Source organism: Cydia splendana, chromosome 14 (genome assembly GCF_910591565.1).
Source record: "Cydia splendana chromosome 14, ilCydSple1.2, whole genome shotgun sequence".
Taxonomy (NCBI): domain Eukaryota; kingdom Metazoa; phylum Arthropoda; class Insecta; order Lepidoptera; family Tortricidae; genus Cydia; species Cydia splendana.
Window position 1 is genome coordinate 260,166 of NC_085973.1, and position 16,669 is coordinate 276,834.

The window sequence follows — 16,669 nt, forward strand, 5'->3', positions numbered from 1 at the left end:
CACGTGCCGTTGTCTCTCTTGATAGGTCCCAGGATCTTACGAAAGATCTTTCTTTCCGCTACCAGGAGCTGACTTTCCTCCTTTTGTGTTAGTGTCCAGGCCTCACACCCATACATAAGGATTGGGCGGATAACGGTCTTATATATTCTTAACTTAGTATTTCTGCTGAGAAGCCTGGACACCAACACTTTATGAAGGGCTGCACTGCATCGCAGGGCATTTTGGATGCGAATATTGATTTCCTCTTCCCTTGTGTTTGTATCGGTAATGGTGCATCCAAGATACCGGAACTTGTCAACTCCACGGTAGACGGTACCCCCAACATGGAGACTTCTGCGCTGAACTCGTGTATTTTTGTAGCGCTTCATGTGGAGGTATTCAGTTTTGGACTGGTTAATCCTGAGACCTATACTAAAGGCCTCTCGCTCCAAGACACTGGCTGCCTGCACTACTTCTTCGCGGCTTTCCCCTAATAACAATATTAATACCCGCAAAATAAATAAATGTTATAATAGGTACGTTATTTAAGTTTCGATTGGCGATTTCTATCAACGATTGTTATCTTGGCTAGACCCCCTAGAATTGGAACTTTACAAATTGATCTTATTCTGTCATTACTCGTTATATCACTGCATCACACTCGTATGCAATAAATATACGGTCACGGGTAAACCAGTGCCAGCTTCTAAGCTAGCATTTTGCCGAGTTGGGTTCATTTTGATATGCATATTTGTATTTTTTATATGTACCTATTGAATATTTTGTCGTGTTGATATTGTCATACATTGTTGAACAAAATGTGCCACTCCAAGCCCTAACCGTGTCAAACGTTCCCATGATATTGGCAGGTGTACGATTGCAACTCATTGAATAGGTAGTTGAGCGATTCCGTGTGCTGCTGCTTGTTAATTATCCTAGTTCTCTTGGATTTGTATAGGAAGTATAGTTTGTGGGTATGTTATTAGAGTAACACATTCATAGGTCAAGTTAATTCAGACACTATAGCGTCGAGGCAAGTATGCGCTTGGTTGTGAACAGGCAGGGTGCTTCAGTTTCGCCGCTCGAGCTGCTCGAGTAATCTGCGATTCGCGCTCAATTATGCCTTGTCTTTGGTTTACGCACTATCAATCGTAACGTGTACCTACTGATACACGTTAACAGACGGGTCTTTGAGTAAGTGGGTCAAACAGATCAGTGTGTTATGTCTTTCCTGTAGACATACACAAGAGTTAAGGGCTATAAAGTTTAATTTTCTTATTTAACCCTTATCCACGTGAAAAGGTCCTCCTTTTATTTAGAAAACTATGATGAAATCATTGCTTACATGCCCACAAGCTGTTAACTATTGCCCACAGGAGAGAAAAATGTGCTGTTCGCGATAACACGCTAGTTTTCTCTCCTGTGGGCAATAGTTAACAGCTTGTGGGCATGTAAGTAATGATTTTATCATAGTTCTTTAAATAAAAGGAGGACCTTTTCACGTGGATAAGGGTTAAATAAGAAAATTAACCTTTATAGCCCTTAACTCTTGTGTATGTCTACAGGAAAGACATAACACAGTGATCTGTTTGACCCAATTGTGTGGGGTTTGAATTCATAAATAATGTTACCTTAAACGAGTATAACGTATCACTACACCTTATATTTAAAATAAAGTCCCCGCCGCGTCTGTCTGTTTGTGTGTTTGTATGTTCGCGATAAACTAAAAAAGTGATGAACGAATTTTCATGCGATTTTCACTTATCGATAGAGTGATTCACGAGGAAGGTTTGTGTATAATTAGTTAACCCGTGCGAAGCCGGAGCAGATCGCTAGTATTATATATGTGTATGATTTATTACATTCAAATATTACTTTATAATTATATTAAATATTTTCATTATCACTACTTTTTCACCATGCTATGAATACCACAGGTACCTACATAGTTTAATCTAAAATAGCTGCATATGTTTAACTCCTAATATCATAATAATGATTACATTTCTCTCATAACTCATACCAGTCAGTTAAATATCTAATTACTTATTTCTAATTAGGCAAACTTAAACTAAAGGTAATGTAGGGCCGACTCTGTGTGTAACTAGTAGATCAAAGCCTTAACCGATTGTTAAATCAGAACCAACGTATCTTTTGGCAGTCCTTTAAGTATGGCGTTTTTGCTCAAAAATAATAATGTTTAAGATTACCAATGCTTTAATTTTTAACAAGCAGAAACGTCTGCGAACGATGCTATTAAGCTTAGAATAAATTTAAAAGTGGAAAAATTACTAACTCGTGAATTTCCAATATGACTTGGAACTCCGGTAGCTGTTTAAGAAGTGTAACGCTCTTACGGTAGATGTCGCTAGGATCCTCTAGACCCATAAATATGGTGGAAAGATTTGCTGGCTATGGATGAGGTCTTGGTGGCTCAGGTGGCAAAGCGCTGGAGTATCGATCCAGAGGCCGTGAGTTCCATGTCTCACCCTGGACAGTAATTTTTCCACTTTTAAATTTATACCAATGTTTTGACTGAATCCAACAAAGATGCTCCTATTTACTTGACCTAAATACCACAAAATTACGTCGAACGTAAATCCCGACGAACGTTAAACAAATCAATTCCGGATTAAAATTGGATTATGTACGAAATGATTTTGCGAATAAACAACCGCTGAATCGGGGACGACTCGGATGTCACTTAAATGCGTGGACATATATACTAATAGACCTCGCAATCGCACGCACAGCTAAATTGTGGAATTAAACATTCCGGTATTTTCGGACCGATACGGCCTTCAAACCTTCAAGAAAATGGCTTACTCTCATCTTAAAGACTAACAACGCACTTGCAACCTCTTTGGTGTTACAGTTGTCCATGAGCGTCAGTAATTGTATATCATCAGGAGATTCGTCCGCTCGTTTGGCTCCTTTATCATAAAAAATACTACTACTACATAAAAAATATGTTATCAATGTAAGTAGATCATGTATCGATTTCACGTAATGATTTACTGAACAGCATTTGAATCTGACTTAAATCCAGAAACACATCACATCACATGCGACATCTATTTACTCATTACGACCATGCTTCGCCAATGCGTGGTACTTCCGAAAAGCCGCCATCTCTAATCCAATATTGCGGATCGCAAGTCAAGCGACGGTCTCGTACGCAATTATACTTACAAGGTTACACAAGACACGGAGGCCGATTCAATAATTTGATATTGTTTTTATCTTATTTTGCTACGATCTTCACCGTGAGCGATCTTCATGGTCACCTACGATGCTTGGTGTTGACGAAATGCAATCAGGAGTCGTTTCCTTAGGTTTTTCGCTTGTGGGTCTCTTTAATTTGTTTTTTTTTTTATAAATCGGAGTTACTTCCCCAGTTGGATTGCTTCAAATGGCATTTCGCTGTACCTTTATCATTTTATTACGTTTTTGTACCTAACTTGTACGTTATCTTGTTTTAGCAGAATTATCTTTGCAATTTGCAATATCCATTTCTCGAAAGAGTGAAGCGCATTACTGAGCCTACTCTTTTTTTTGTTAATATGTATGTATTGTAGCAAACGAATAAATGGTTTTCTATCTATCTATCTTAACCTTATCAAATTGTTAAAACAGAATCAGTCTCAAGGTCACTGATCACAAGAACGGACTAAACTGAAATACCCTTATTTTAGACAGTAGTGAAGGCTTGTTACTCTGACGTGATGTGACGTGTCTGACGTGAGGAAGGAAAGGAAGAAATGTTTCATTACTTTTTCTTCTAATGCACAGATCATTTAACTAGATGAAGCATATAAAAAGCACATGGAAATTGGCGTTCTCACAATTTAGTATAAGCTACCTACTTTATTTGTCGTTATTGCATCCATGTAGATATATTATATTAACCTCGATGCATATTAGAACATTTTAAATAAACTTTTATAAATAACTATTTAATGGGTGAGTAAACTATTTACTTACTTGTTATTATTATGTCCCGTCGGCCAGGGGACAAAAGTAGCACAGTTTATTTGAAGAAATGTTAACCCTCGTTCTACTAACAGAATGGCTTACTTAGGTACCACGAAATAGTAGATTGTACAACAAGGGCATAAAGTGACCCATTTTTACCCGAGGCATTTTTTTGGTCTGAGTGAAGCGAAGACCAAAATAGTAGACGAGGGTAAAAATTGACATTTATGCCCTTGTTGTACACTCTGCTTTTCACTTCGATTGCGAGGAAAATAAAATTATATTTTTCACGGCAATTTACACCACGAAATTGTCGTAAAGCGAAAGAACATAATACATAACCAATTCCCGCCAACTAACTTTTTAATATTTTTTTTTATTTTCAACATGTGATCAGCGTTTCAGACGCTTGGTTTTCTGCCAAGTCAAACATTTCGGAGCATTTTTGAACGATAATCGACTCCTATTTTATGTGATTTACTAAATTTAATGACAGAAAATACGGATTTCTAATAAATTGTAGCAAAAATAGAATAAGATAACAAGTTTTGTTATCTACACAATTTTATTGCTCAGTAAAATTGTGCAATATGTTTTAACTGTTTGGCTGTTGAGACCGATTACCTTAGTCTTAGAAGAAAATTTTACTTTTATGCTTTAGAGCATAAAATGCGATTTTATATCGTCTACGCACGACATAAAGGTGCACTTTTTGAGCATGAGAAGTGAAAACACAGTCATTTTTGTTTGATTTAAATTCCAAAAACCCGGTTTTTAAGAGTGACTCACGTGAACGTAACCATGGCAACGAGTGAATAAAGTTGATTCGCTCTCATTTTTATGACTGGTAGTGTAGGTACAGATTAGTGTAAATTACAGCTATCAGCAAAAAATAATTAGAGGGAAACAGTCGGTTAATCATGAAACTGTTTGTGTCAGTGATATAGCATGTTATAGTTTAGCCATTTAGGATTTATTTTTGACTTAAAATTTAGTGACAAATAGTGTAAGTATTGAACAGCCAAATTGAATAGCACTAAATGACTCAACATTTAAAGTCAGCGACCGTACAAGGAAGTTTCATGAATAGATATTATCGCGAACGACGTGTTTGGCCGACGTGTACGCCAGCAGCCATCCTATGGAGACTTGGAGAGGCACTAGGACTTGTTAAACTCGGATAGTTTTGCTGCCTTCGTTGGAACGACCAAAAGATTGATGATTTATAATATATTGTTACACGCATTACAGATTATGTTAATCGAATTACCCGTTTGATATTGATTTTTTGGACCGTCATAAATATTCTGTCGCAATATTTTTTGTAGTTTTGACACTTTTTACTACTCTAAAATCTAATGATACCATTTTTGTGAGCGAAAGTGTGAGTTTTTTGTTTCATTCACGCACACTAGCACTAATAGGTCCGTTAGTAAACTAAATAGGCTTCGTTTGTTTGTTTGTTTGTGTAAAATATTTTTTGTTTGAAAATCGATTGATTTGCTTACTTATTTTAAAATAGCACTGTGATAGGCGCCGGCTTTGACATCCACGGTAATAGGCGCATTTACCTTACTAAACGATATTATAGCAAGCCTACTAAAGAAATAAGCGAAACCAACAAGATCGTCCAATTAACCTTTAACCCTGACTCTTTCTACATCTCCAAAAGCTAATGGTGGCCGATAACATGAACCCTGCTATAAAAAAAACTACAGTTTCCGCAAATTGCGTACTTAACATAATCTTAAAACTTTTAACAATACTTTAAGCCAATCCTAATGTCCCTAAAAGCCTTATTCTGCGTATAATGGACGAGCGTTAATGAGCAGTTGAGTGGACAGATAGGGGGGGTTCTGCGGACTTTCCAGCCAAACCTGATAAGCGAACGAGCTTGATTCATTAGGTTTCCGGGAGCGCGGAGCGTTTACAATGGAGAGAATTTTAACAAAAAACTAAGTTTGTAACTCCACATTTGAAACGTTTTTTGGTAAATTTGTGATGCTTGTATAAAATGTTAAGCCATGTATTATATTCCAGATGCTTAAATGACAGTTTATCTTAAAAATCACGGCTGTTTTAACGGCCTCCTATAGTGACCCTGCCTACGAAGCAGGAGATCCTGGGTTCAAATCCTGGTAGGGCATATATATTTGTGTGTTTAGAGGCGACGTCTGCGGTTAATAACTGTTTGAAAATTCTAAGAAAATCTTCGGATCACGAAACTCCGTATTCATCGGCTGCAACGGTCACTAGTATTTGTTCACAACCACAATATTTTTACATGTACATATGTATATCTTGGGTACGGTGACAGGTGTCATCTCAATACTCACATGTTTTGCGTTTTAATACTTAAGGTTATATATGTCACCGTAAAATTGTAAACACTCGTCAGTTTATAATATCGCAGTTAAATTATAAACTGACGGTAGGGAGATTACAATCTAACCTAACCTAACCTACGTTAGATTATAAACTTACGGGTTCACAATCCTACGGTGTCATATATAAATTGTATGGAGATAAAAGCCGTCACCGTAACCAAGCTATGAACGTGCCAAATACTATTATAGCTTACATATTATTTTAAGGCCCCGTTTCCTTTTGTACAATCGACAATACATTCGTCGGTCAGCAAAAACTTTAGTTCCCACCCATACCCATCCCGAATCAATTGAAGTTACTGTTTATAACATAATCTACGATCCGCTTAACGTAGGCTTTTGGTCGGTGCGTAGACAAACGGGTGCGGGGTCTAGTGGGGCTGGTCTGGACCCTCATCTCTGTCATGTGTCAGACACCCGAGCAAATTGTAGGCGGCTAGCACACAGCTGCCGGTCCGCATACCGCTCCGGTGTATGAGCGAGGCGGCGCCGTGCATGCATAGTGATGTCCCGCTCACACACCGGTGCGGTGCGGCGTGCGAACCCGCTTCCAATGTGAATACCGCTGTAGTTTCAATGTCGGTCTGTCAGAGCCTTTCATTTGAGGCACGTACTGCGAAAATTAGAGGGGGTGAATATTAGGAGTTTTCACTATGGTGAATTTTGACTTCTTAAGCCCCCCCTCTTAAGAAGGTGAGTCCTTTGTATCGACAATTCTTAAAGAATGAAAGGACACAATTGAAAATTGAATAAGTATCTGATTTCAAAGAACAAGAGTTTGTTTTTCTACATTGAAACTTTAACAACAAACTTTTAGTTTAGTTACAAAAGAAAATATATCCCGTTTTTCTTCCTTCTACATAATCCCATCAATAACATGACCCGTTAAATTCCGTCTCCATTACGTCAGTAAGTATGTTAATAATATCGCTCAGTGAAGCCGCCTCAGGTGAGAGTGGAAGGGTTAACCCTCCGCTAGTCATACATAACTTAATACGCCGGAAGTGAGTGGAGGTTGTAGGTAGACATCACTACGTTGCTCTGTTCAGTAAATCTTATTTGCGAACTGGTTTTGGTGAGGTTTGACAACTTACTTTCAATATTTCCTATCCTCTTTCTTTCCTAATTCCTATTCTTATGTTTAATATATTTATATTTTTTTATCACTGGTAACTCGTGATGATCATGACCCCCGCGATACAGGCCATGCCTAGTGCGGGTTTCACTGTAACGTGCTTGTTAAACTTTAACTGTCAATAAAAATATTGTTATTGTTATTGTTGTTGTTATTTAGTTGATATTCTATTTGTGAATATTGAACGTAGTTGTAACACCGGGTGTGGCCAGCAACTGGAGCACCAAATTAAACAATAACTACCTTATGGGCTGTACTGCTTAAAACTGAACGACATTAGTACAGTGAGATTTATGCGACTGTGGACTTAAAGGAAAAATGACGAAATAGAAAAAAGTCAACTTTCAATCAATTATTATGTCTACGTATTATGAAGCCAATGAGTATGAATGTTTTAATATATTTAAGTCGAAGTATAATAATGTCTACTATCATGGTATAAAAATGTCTATAAATTATAGTCTGACTTTGGACTAAAATGCAAAAGGCAGCGTATACAAATGTCTACTTTGAGACGAAACGATAGCGAAAATGTATCCATACAAGCGATCTCGACTGACGCATCCGTGGTATTCGTCCCTGTAGAAACGATATTTTTAACCCGAATTTAAATTATCAGTATTAAGTACCTAAGGCGCTGGTCTGCAACAAACGCCGTAGGGTGCGTCCGGCGTGACGCTGTACGCTGTACGCGACATACGAATGCTTACTATGGAAATGCACTATACATAGGTCACTACATATGTTTTGTAATAGACAAATATGAAATACAGAGGAGGCCTATCACATATAGGTACTTTTTAAAACTATATTTACCTATTAAGCTGTCTGACTCTGGAACTTTTTACCTGTAGTGATTAAACGCGCTCAATCTCTTGCTGTTTTCTAAAAATATTTTAAATATATATTCTAAATCTTCCTTAGTGTTTAATTGTAAAGTACATACATAGTTATTGTTACTCTGTGGCTGACATGCTGCTGCCATATTTAGCTACATATATTCCGGTTTATTTTACATATATTTATATGTATGTTTATATATGTCTACTTGGATTTCTTATGTGTATGTTAATTAAGTGTTATTGTGTGTTTAAATGTTGGCTTCATAACGTTTTGGCAACACCTACTTTTTCGATTAATTTATCTGTTTCTGCTACCCAAAGGTTGTCTGGAAGAGATCGCTCTTTAGCGATAAGAAGGCCTGTTGTCGCCTCTATACATTTAATCAATTGTTCTTCTTTTGTATAATGTTACTGAGGTGAGCCAATAAAGAGTATTCTATCGATTTCAATCTTATAACAACATCCTCACTATCGTCAGTGTAGGGTCCCAAAGTTGTTGTCCGTCTCAATAGGATGGATTTAAGGGGGGGTTTCTTAAAGGATATCTACTATGGACAAAACAAGCAAAGGGATATCGCCGCGGCATCTTAATAGTGGTCATTTTTATACTTTGTCAGTATATTTTCCACCAAATATATATTGAGATAATAAAAAAGGGACATTTTTATACTTCGACAAACATATATCTAGTCAAAATTATACAGGGAGGAAATTATTCGAGTGGACATTTTTATAAACCGTCATTTTTCCTTTAAGTCCACAGTCGCATAAATCCAATTAATGATTTATTTGTATGAAAAAGAAAATATCTGAAGACTTCAAGATGTTGAACAAAAGTTTTGTCGTTTGAAGAGTACAATCTACATATGTTTCAATTCTTTGCTCGGTATAAACAGGCTACAACCCGTATATTAAAAAAAAAACTTGGACATTATATTTATCAAACAGAGCAGAATCATCACAATCAGATAAGACTTTCGATTAAAATACGCACTCAAATTAGTTAGGAGCTACGATGCCACAGACCGACAGATTATATGGTTTAGTTTGAAGTAATGTAGACGACGGAAAGATTTCTAAGTAGTAATACGTTAAAAGCGTTAAAATAATCATTTATCAAAAATGTAGAAGCTTGCAACAGGTGGCATCACTTCCATTCCTACTCGTGCCTACATCTACTAGCGATAATGTAAGTAGCAAAGTTTCTCGTCCAGGGAGAAGCCGGAGCTTTTAAATCATGCCTTGGATGTTTTCGTTTCAAAAAATTAAGATATGAATATTAAATTCTGAATTGTTTTTTTGGAAAAGAGCTGATAATTTTATAACGAGAAATACACATAAAAATACTATGTAAATCAAAAATACGATGTAGAACTTATTCCTAAACAATTACCAATCTGTCCCGAATTTTGGCTGGAATGAGGAAAAAGGGTTAATTGAAAAAAAGGTCTCGTTAAATCGACCGATCTCTGTATCTGGGAGGATCAATCTCATATATGGTATAAACGTACATTTGATTGGACCGTCGTAGTAAGCATTGAATAACCCCCCCTGCTCCTTCCCTTCTGGGAACATATAGTTCAGAGCCAGTAACCGTTGTTGCGCATGGTATTACTGCCGGGAGACAGTGGCGTAGGCCATCTACTTTAGCGTAATAACATCATTGAAATGACCACCTCGTTTTAAATTGTTAAATCTCCAGGTGCTAACATTATTTATAAAAACGATTTAGATTTAATATTGATCCCATATTATTCTGCAGCGCAAACTCGCTTGCACCAATAATCCTCTTATATCAGTCAAATCAAGATCATACCGTAAACTTGCTAAAATTGGCTACTATGCCCAGCAATACCTAGCTGGCTTAAAGAAAGGCGAAGTTTTATTTGTAGGTATTTGTCTACTAGTAAAACTCCATTTAAGCAGAACAGTTGTCTAGTTCTCATTATAGACATTATAGATAGCTATTTTGTGAAGAATAACCGTTTTTGAATGCTGAGCAAGGTTACGATATATTAGTATATTTATATTATTTTATTTTATTTATTTTATTTTATTTATTTCCACACATACAAATATCATTACAGGCAGAACCCAATGCGATATTGTTGCAAAATTATACTATGTAGTATATTTTATATACGTACCTACAAATGTGTCTTGCTATTTCAGTCAGTCTAAGTACAAAAAGTACTCACGTTGATTGAAGTAGCATTACAAATACAAACGTTTCCGAGAAAATACGATGGAAAACAATTATGCACTACATCAGGGGCCCATTTCTCGAACTATATTAGTGTAATATTATTGGTGTATTGTCATGGCAACCCATACGATTTGACAGTTCGTGGACTAATAATATTAGTCTAATATCGTTCGAGAAATGGGCCCCTGTACTTAAAATTCGCCCGCCTCCTTGTCGCTAAAGGTTCTCGCTACTCATTACAACTAAGTACTGAATAAATTGCTAAAAATACACCTTTTAATATTAATATTTCTCTCTTTCCAGGTAAGTCAGCAGCTTCCATAGTGAAAACGTGACCTCCAAAGTTTCGCGAATATCGCAATGCCACGCCATTATGTGCCCAATTCCATTTAAATAAGGTTTTAGAGTACTGCCTTTACCGCCGTGTTAAACGAAAGTGAACCTTGTGTGGTTGTGTTAAGGTTGTGATGAGTGCAATGTGGTTGTGGGTCGAAGTCGTCTCCGGTGGGATCTGGTATGCGGGCTGGTTTAATATTAGGTTATGTGGTGGGGCCAGGAGATGCGCTGTTTATGAGGGTGAGTATTTTGTGATTTATTTTTTCATGTGAAATCTCGTGTGAAATACATGATACAATTTATTCATTCTGTACTTACTAAATAAGTCAAGTCTTGACTGTGCCGCGAAAAGGATGTATGTAGGTACTCTATTTTGTTTTATTTTGGGTATAAATAAATAATATAATAAATAAATAAATATTGGGGACATCTTACACAGATCAAACCTAGCCCGAAACTAAGCAAAGCTTGTACTATGGGTACTAGGCGACGATATACATACTTGTATAGATAAATACATACTTATATACATAGAAAACAACCATGACTCAGGAACAAATATTAGTTATATAATTTAACTAATGCATGTGTTATATGTAGTAACTCGTCGTTGAGCCTACCGTACAAGTACAAAAATATCTTACACGGTGATGCCTGCAAATACATAAAAGAGTGTAAAATATATTTTTTACACACCACGTACTAATAGATTTTAGGCATCAACTTCATGAGACGTATTTTTAAGTCACAGAGTAGTTTAAACTTTCTGAATTTTCAAGACAAACTAAATAAAAATTAAAACTGATAACCATAATAACCAAATAGCATATAAGTAGCGGTTTTTGATGACATCACATGCCACCTGTCGAAACTGCAATACATTTTATACAAACAACACAAGTGTAATTTATAAAACAGTGTATGTAAATATCAGTTTTCGTGGCCTCTCAGCGAATATGAAGTCTGAGGCAGGTGGCGTTCGCAATGTCCCCGTGTTTGCTGCCACTACTCTGCTCGCTGCTAGGTACTGCCACGCCAGTCTAATCCAACAAACTTTAGGCGCTCAACTTTGTAGTGTGAACTGTTGCATTGTACCCATATACTAGTGTAAATCTCATTCGATAACGTGACGTGACGTACGCGTTTGCGTTTAGTGTCATTTTGTATGGCATTTCAGGTTTATTAAACGTCCCGCTTGGCGCGCTGTTCAAAATACCATACCAAAATAGGATCTTGGTAACTTTTTCTTTAGTAGGTATATGCCATCTCTTTTAGTTTATTATTACAACGCAGACGGTTTAGTATTATATTCGGAAAGCGTAACCAACAACGTGGTATAAAAAATAGCTAGGTTGAAAATGTCACATAATATTATGTTCCCTTTTTTCACTTTCCTACTTGCTTGTACAGCGTTTTTAGAAGCGTATGGAGCATATTGTGGACAATGTTTGTCAATAGGTACACCATACTAAGTATACGTATACGTAGTTACGTAGTAGCCCTAACTACGGTTAGGGATGCCACAAACACTCATGTAACGCTGCGGTTTGAGGTTGCATTCCTCCCAACCTAGATAGGGTTGTCACCTAAACTTTGCAAAAATCGAAAAACGACGCGCTAGTAGAAATATTAGCCATTTGGGTTTTTAAATATGTCAAAGTAATAAACATACCTGTCTCACATACCTATGTATGTACATACGTAAACACGAGAAACATTTTATCATATCATGTGTTGTTTTGTTGCACACAGCCCTGAGCCTAATATGGTGGCCAAACAATCAATGTTACCAAGTAATCGAAGTTTGCTAGAAAGTAAAACACAAAAAAATTAAAACTAGTAGGTATATACCAGACACATATAATAATATATATTTGGTGAATATTCATGCCAAGTTCCATGTCTGCAAATTTAAAGCGATATGCTGATGTTGTGTTTGTGATAATTCAAAATTAAAAAGAAAATCCGCATTTAGTCTAAATATTTCTATGAAAATCCCTTTTTTCTAACGGATCCCTAAAACACTCCAACCTGCATCATCATATATAACAGTGTTGACGCCATTAGGGACGAGATTTTAACCGAGAAAACGTATTCGTGACTGAATGGATTTACCTACGTTTTCACGGTAAACACGTGTTGCCTTACGACGAGATTTGAGACGCATTTCATTTAGGTAGGTACATTTCCGAAGGAAATCATGTCAAGGATTCGTTTTAATCTGCGATGGTATTATCACAGATTGTATCCTTGGATTGCCCACTTGTATACGACGACGTTAACGACATTATCACGTCTCGTTTCGAAAACGTTTAGCAGTTTAAGTATAACATCAAACCGTTGTATACATAACATAATCCTAACTTATATTAAAATTGCGAAAGTAAATGTGACTTTGTTTCTATTAGTTATTGTTTATATGATTATTCTATGGTTCGGTTACCTCTTTACGCTTAAATAGGTAGCTGAGGGCCTAGCGCAAACACCAAAGTTTGCAAATTTCGAGCATCTTTTTCTTTTACTCCAATGAAGGCGTAATTAGAGTGGCATATATACTTGCTCAAAATTTACGAACTTCGATTCTCAAAGTTATTTATCAGCTCCTGGTACCAGTTTTTAAAATAATATCTCTTTTTTTTAATGTTGCTTTTACCAGTTTTACCTGTAGCGAACCTGTACCTACTGGTTATTTTAATTCCCTCAAATATGCCAAACTATTTTTAGGACTTACTTTTATAACATTCATCAGATCGATTTCACTGCTTATTAATGTAGAAACAATGATTACTTAACGAAATTAAGTACAGCCATTGTCTCTAACTCAATATACCGTAAATCGAACTAACCCCAAAATCACACAACGCAATCACGAGATAATAGAAACCCTTCGACTACTTAATCGAATTTGCGTAACCTATGAAAGCGCGGAATTCGATAAATCTGAGGTTTGGGGCACGAATGTCGCCGAATGTTGCCGACTTCAGTCGAATACGTTAGGTGGCAGTCTCCTCTTGGCGATGTAGATCGAGCGAAATGCACTGGAAGTCGTGTCGCGTCATTAGATAAATATCTCGCTCGCGCTTTTTGGTGCCCTTATAAGATGCACCTCAAGATTAGAACAAGATTAGTAAATCAGAAACCAATTTGCGTAACCTATGAAATAGCGCGGAATCCGATAAATCTCTCTCTCTGGTCGGGGCACGAATGTCACCGAGTACCGCCGAATAGTTTAGGTGAAGGTCTCGTTTTGTCGACTTTATATATTTAAGAACCCAAAGAAAATGTAATTTTATCAAGATTGAAATTAAAATCGAATTTCATTGAATGAATTTCATTTCATTTAATTTCATTTATTTATTGCATTCCATGGTATTTACAGATGGTATTTTAAATTGAATTGAACAGCATGGACCCTGAATAGGGTATGGCAAGTTAACCTTAATAGCTAAATACATACTTAAAGTTACCTTATAAAACATATTATGTATTGCTTAATATCTAGTTAGTTTCATCACAGTAAATAATAATTAAGGAATCTAATTAACACTAATAATAATCAACACGAATTTAAATGCTATACTTGTTTATACAATAATGCAATGATGTCAAATATTAATAATCGAATTTAAGCTGTCGTGAGTCATACTAACACTAAGCGATACAATACCACTAATAACTTAGAGGATATAACCAATGGAGACGCCATGTCTATAATTTTCGGTACAAAATAGTCTGCCGTTTTTTGCGGGGGAGGGGCACATCAAATGTATAGGTACGTCATGTCAGATAAACGTCAGTCCATACATGTGGTTGACATGTGGTTGACCATTGGCCGCCTATTTTCGACACAGGGGAACGCCTGTTAATGACCACTCCGTTTGGTTATATTCTCTAAGACTAATAATGTCAATTCTTTTATAATAATAATAATGTCAATTTATTTATAATAATAATTATGTCAATTCATTTATAATAATAATTCATTTAATCATTCCATTACATTGAGACAAAGTTATTGGTTTTAGTAAAATCAAAGACATATGTAACTTCGTATAAGACGAATAAAGTCTAAGGAAAAAACGTGCCTCGGAATTCAAGTAAAAGTCATTCTCGAATAGATGCCGCACACACCTTTAGCCTATCCTCGGCTAGATGGCGTGACGACACCGTTTCATATTTAACAATTTTAACACATAGATATCAGTGAATGAACATGGATCAAAATGATATAAAAATAATAAAATCATTTATCCATATATATACATATTTTGATAACTTTATACGTTTTCATTTTGAGTTTTAGTCGTGTGTCGATAGATGGCAGTAAATTTACAGTGACTACAAAATTTACAATGACAGGACCCCTCTATACTATCTATTCTTTTTGGTAAAATTAATAATTCTCAGTCGTTACCACTATTGTCAGATGCCATAAATTCTTGATAAGAATAAAATGATTTATCAATTAACCTCGATTTCAGTTTATTTCGAAACATATTAGAAGTTTCAACGTCTTTAATAGAATCAGGGATTTTATTATATATTTTTATCGACTGGTAATGGGGCCCGTTTTTATACATAGTTAATTTAGGTTCAGGGAGAACTAGTTATCTATTTCGACGCGCGCTTTTAACATACTGGAAGTTGGATATGTGTTTTCTTACAAATAGTCCAACCTCCAGTATGTAAATACATGGTAAGGTTAGAAGCTTTAGGTTAATAAAGTGTGGTCGGCAGCTTTCTGGTTGTCGGATGTTAGCTATAACGCGTACGCATTTTTTGTGCTATAAATAGATCTTCGACGTCTGTGCTATTCCCCCATAAGACTACCCCATACCGCAACCATGCATAGGCATATGCGTAATATGCCGAAATTGCACATTCTACGTTTGTGTTCCTTTTTAATACTAATAATGAATTCAGATATAATTTGTGATTGCGTAAATTATTTGCATTTCTAACAGTAAATACATGCCAAGATATAACCACGCACCGTCTCCAATGCAGATTTTAGGATTTTCCAGTCCATTAACTTTACGTTACTTATATACATTTAAGCTGGCTGCTACTAGCGGCCGCTATGCAGCTCAAAAGTGGTCACGTTTTTTTTTTTCATTTGTAATGTGTCTTTTTCGCACTAATGAAATATACATATACGTGACGGCTTCCCTTTTGCACACTTAATTATCTTTAAGCATAAGCATCATTTTAGACCTGTGGGCTGTTGTGTCGCTTCAATGGGAAACCGCCGCCTAACCGTTTCCGATCACGCCCGAGCCGTATTTGTCATCAATTACCGACCGACTGTATTAATTTACTTTCCCGTAATACTGTTATGTTATGCCGAGTCATGTCTCCCGTGCACGCATAACAGCCGCAAGCGACTTTCAATTTGTTTACCTTACATATCATTGACATATAATCTAAATGGTACATATACACGAACGATTCATTGCAAAAAATTGATGTTGTGTAGGTTTAAGTCAAAATCAAAAATATTGTTATTCAAGTAGGCAACAAGTAGGTACCTACTTTTAAATTAAATCGTCTTATAGAAATATCATTGTACTAGTCTAATTATCAGATCAATTTTTTGATGCAATAATTATTGGTCTTAAAAACTATTGAATTATTATACTGATACATTTTTTTTAAATATACCTACAGTCGAGGACATAAATATGTATACATTTATTCACCTTATTTCAATGGGTTAAGGTGAAGAAATGTATACATATTTATGTCCTCGACTGTACCTACCTAATACTTCCCGTCATACAATTTTGACTTTTTTTTAGGAACCATAGTC

The 16,669-nt window shown here is 36.1% G+C and overlaps 1 protein-coding gene across 1 annotated transcript in view; it reads left to right on the forward strand.

Annotated features, from left to right (window-relative positions):
• The window catches only part of LOC134797012 (dopamine D2-like receptor), a 281,210-nt gene that overhangs the window by 200,337 nt on the left and 64,204 nt on the right, over positions 1-16,669 (forward strand). The window lies entirely within an intron of this gene.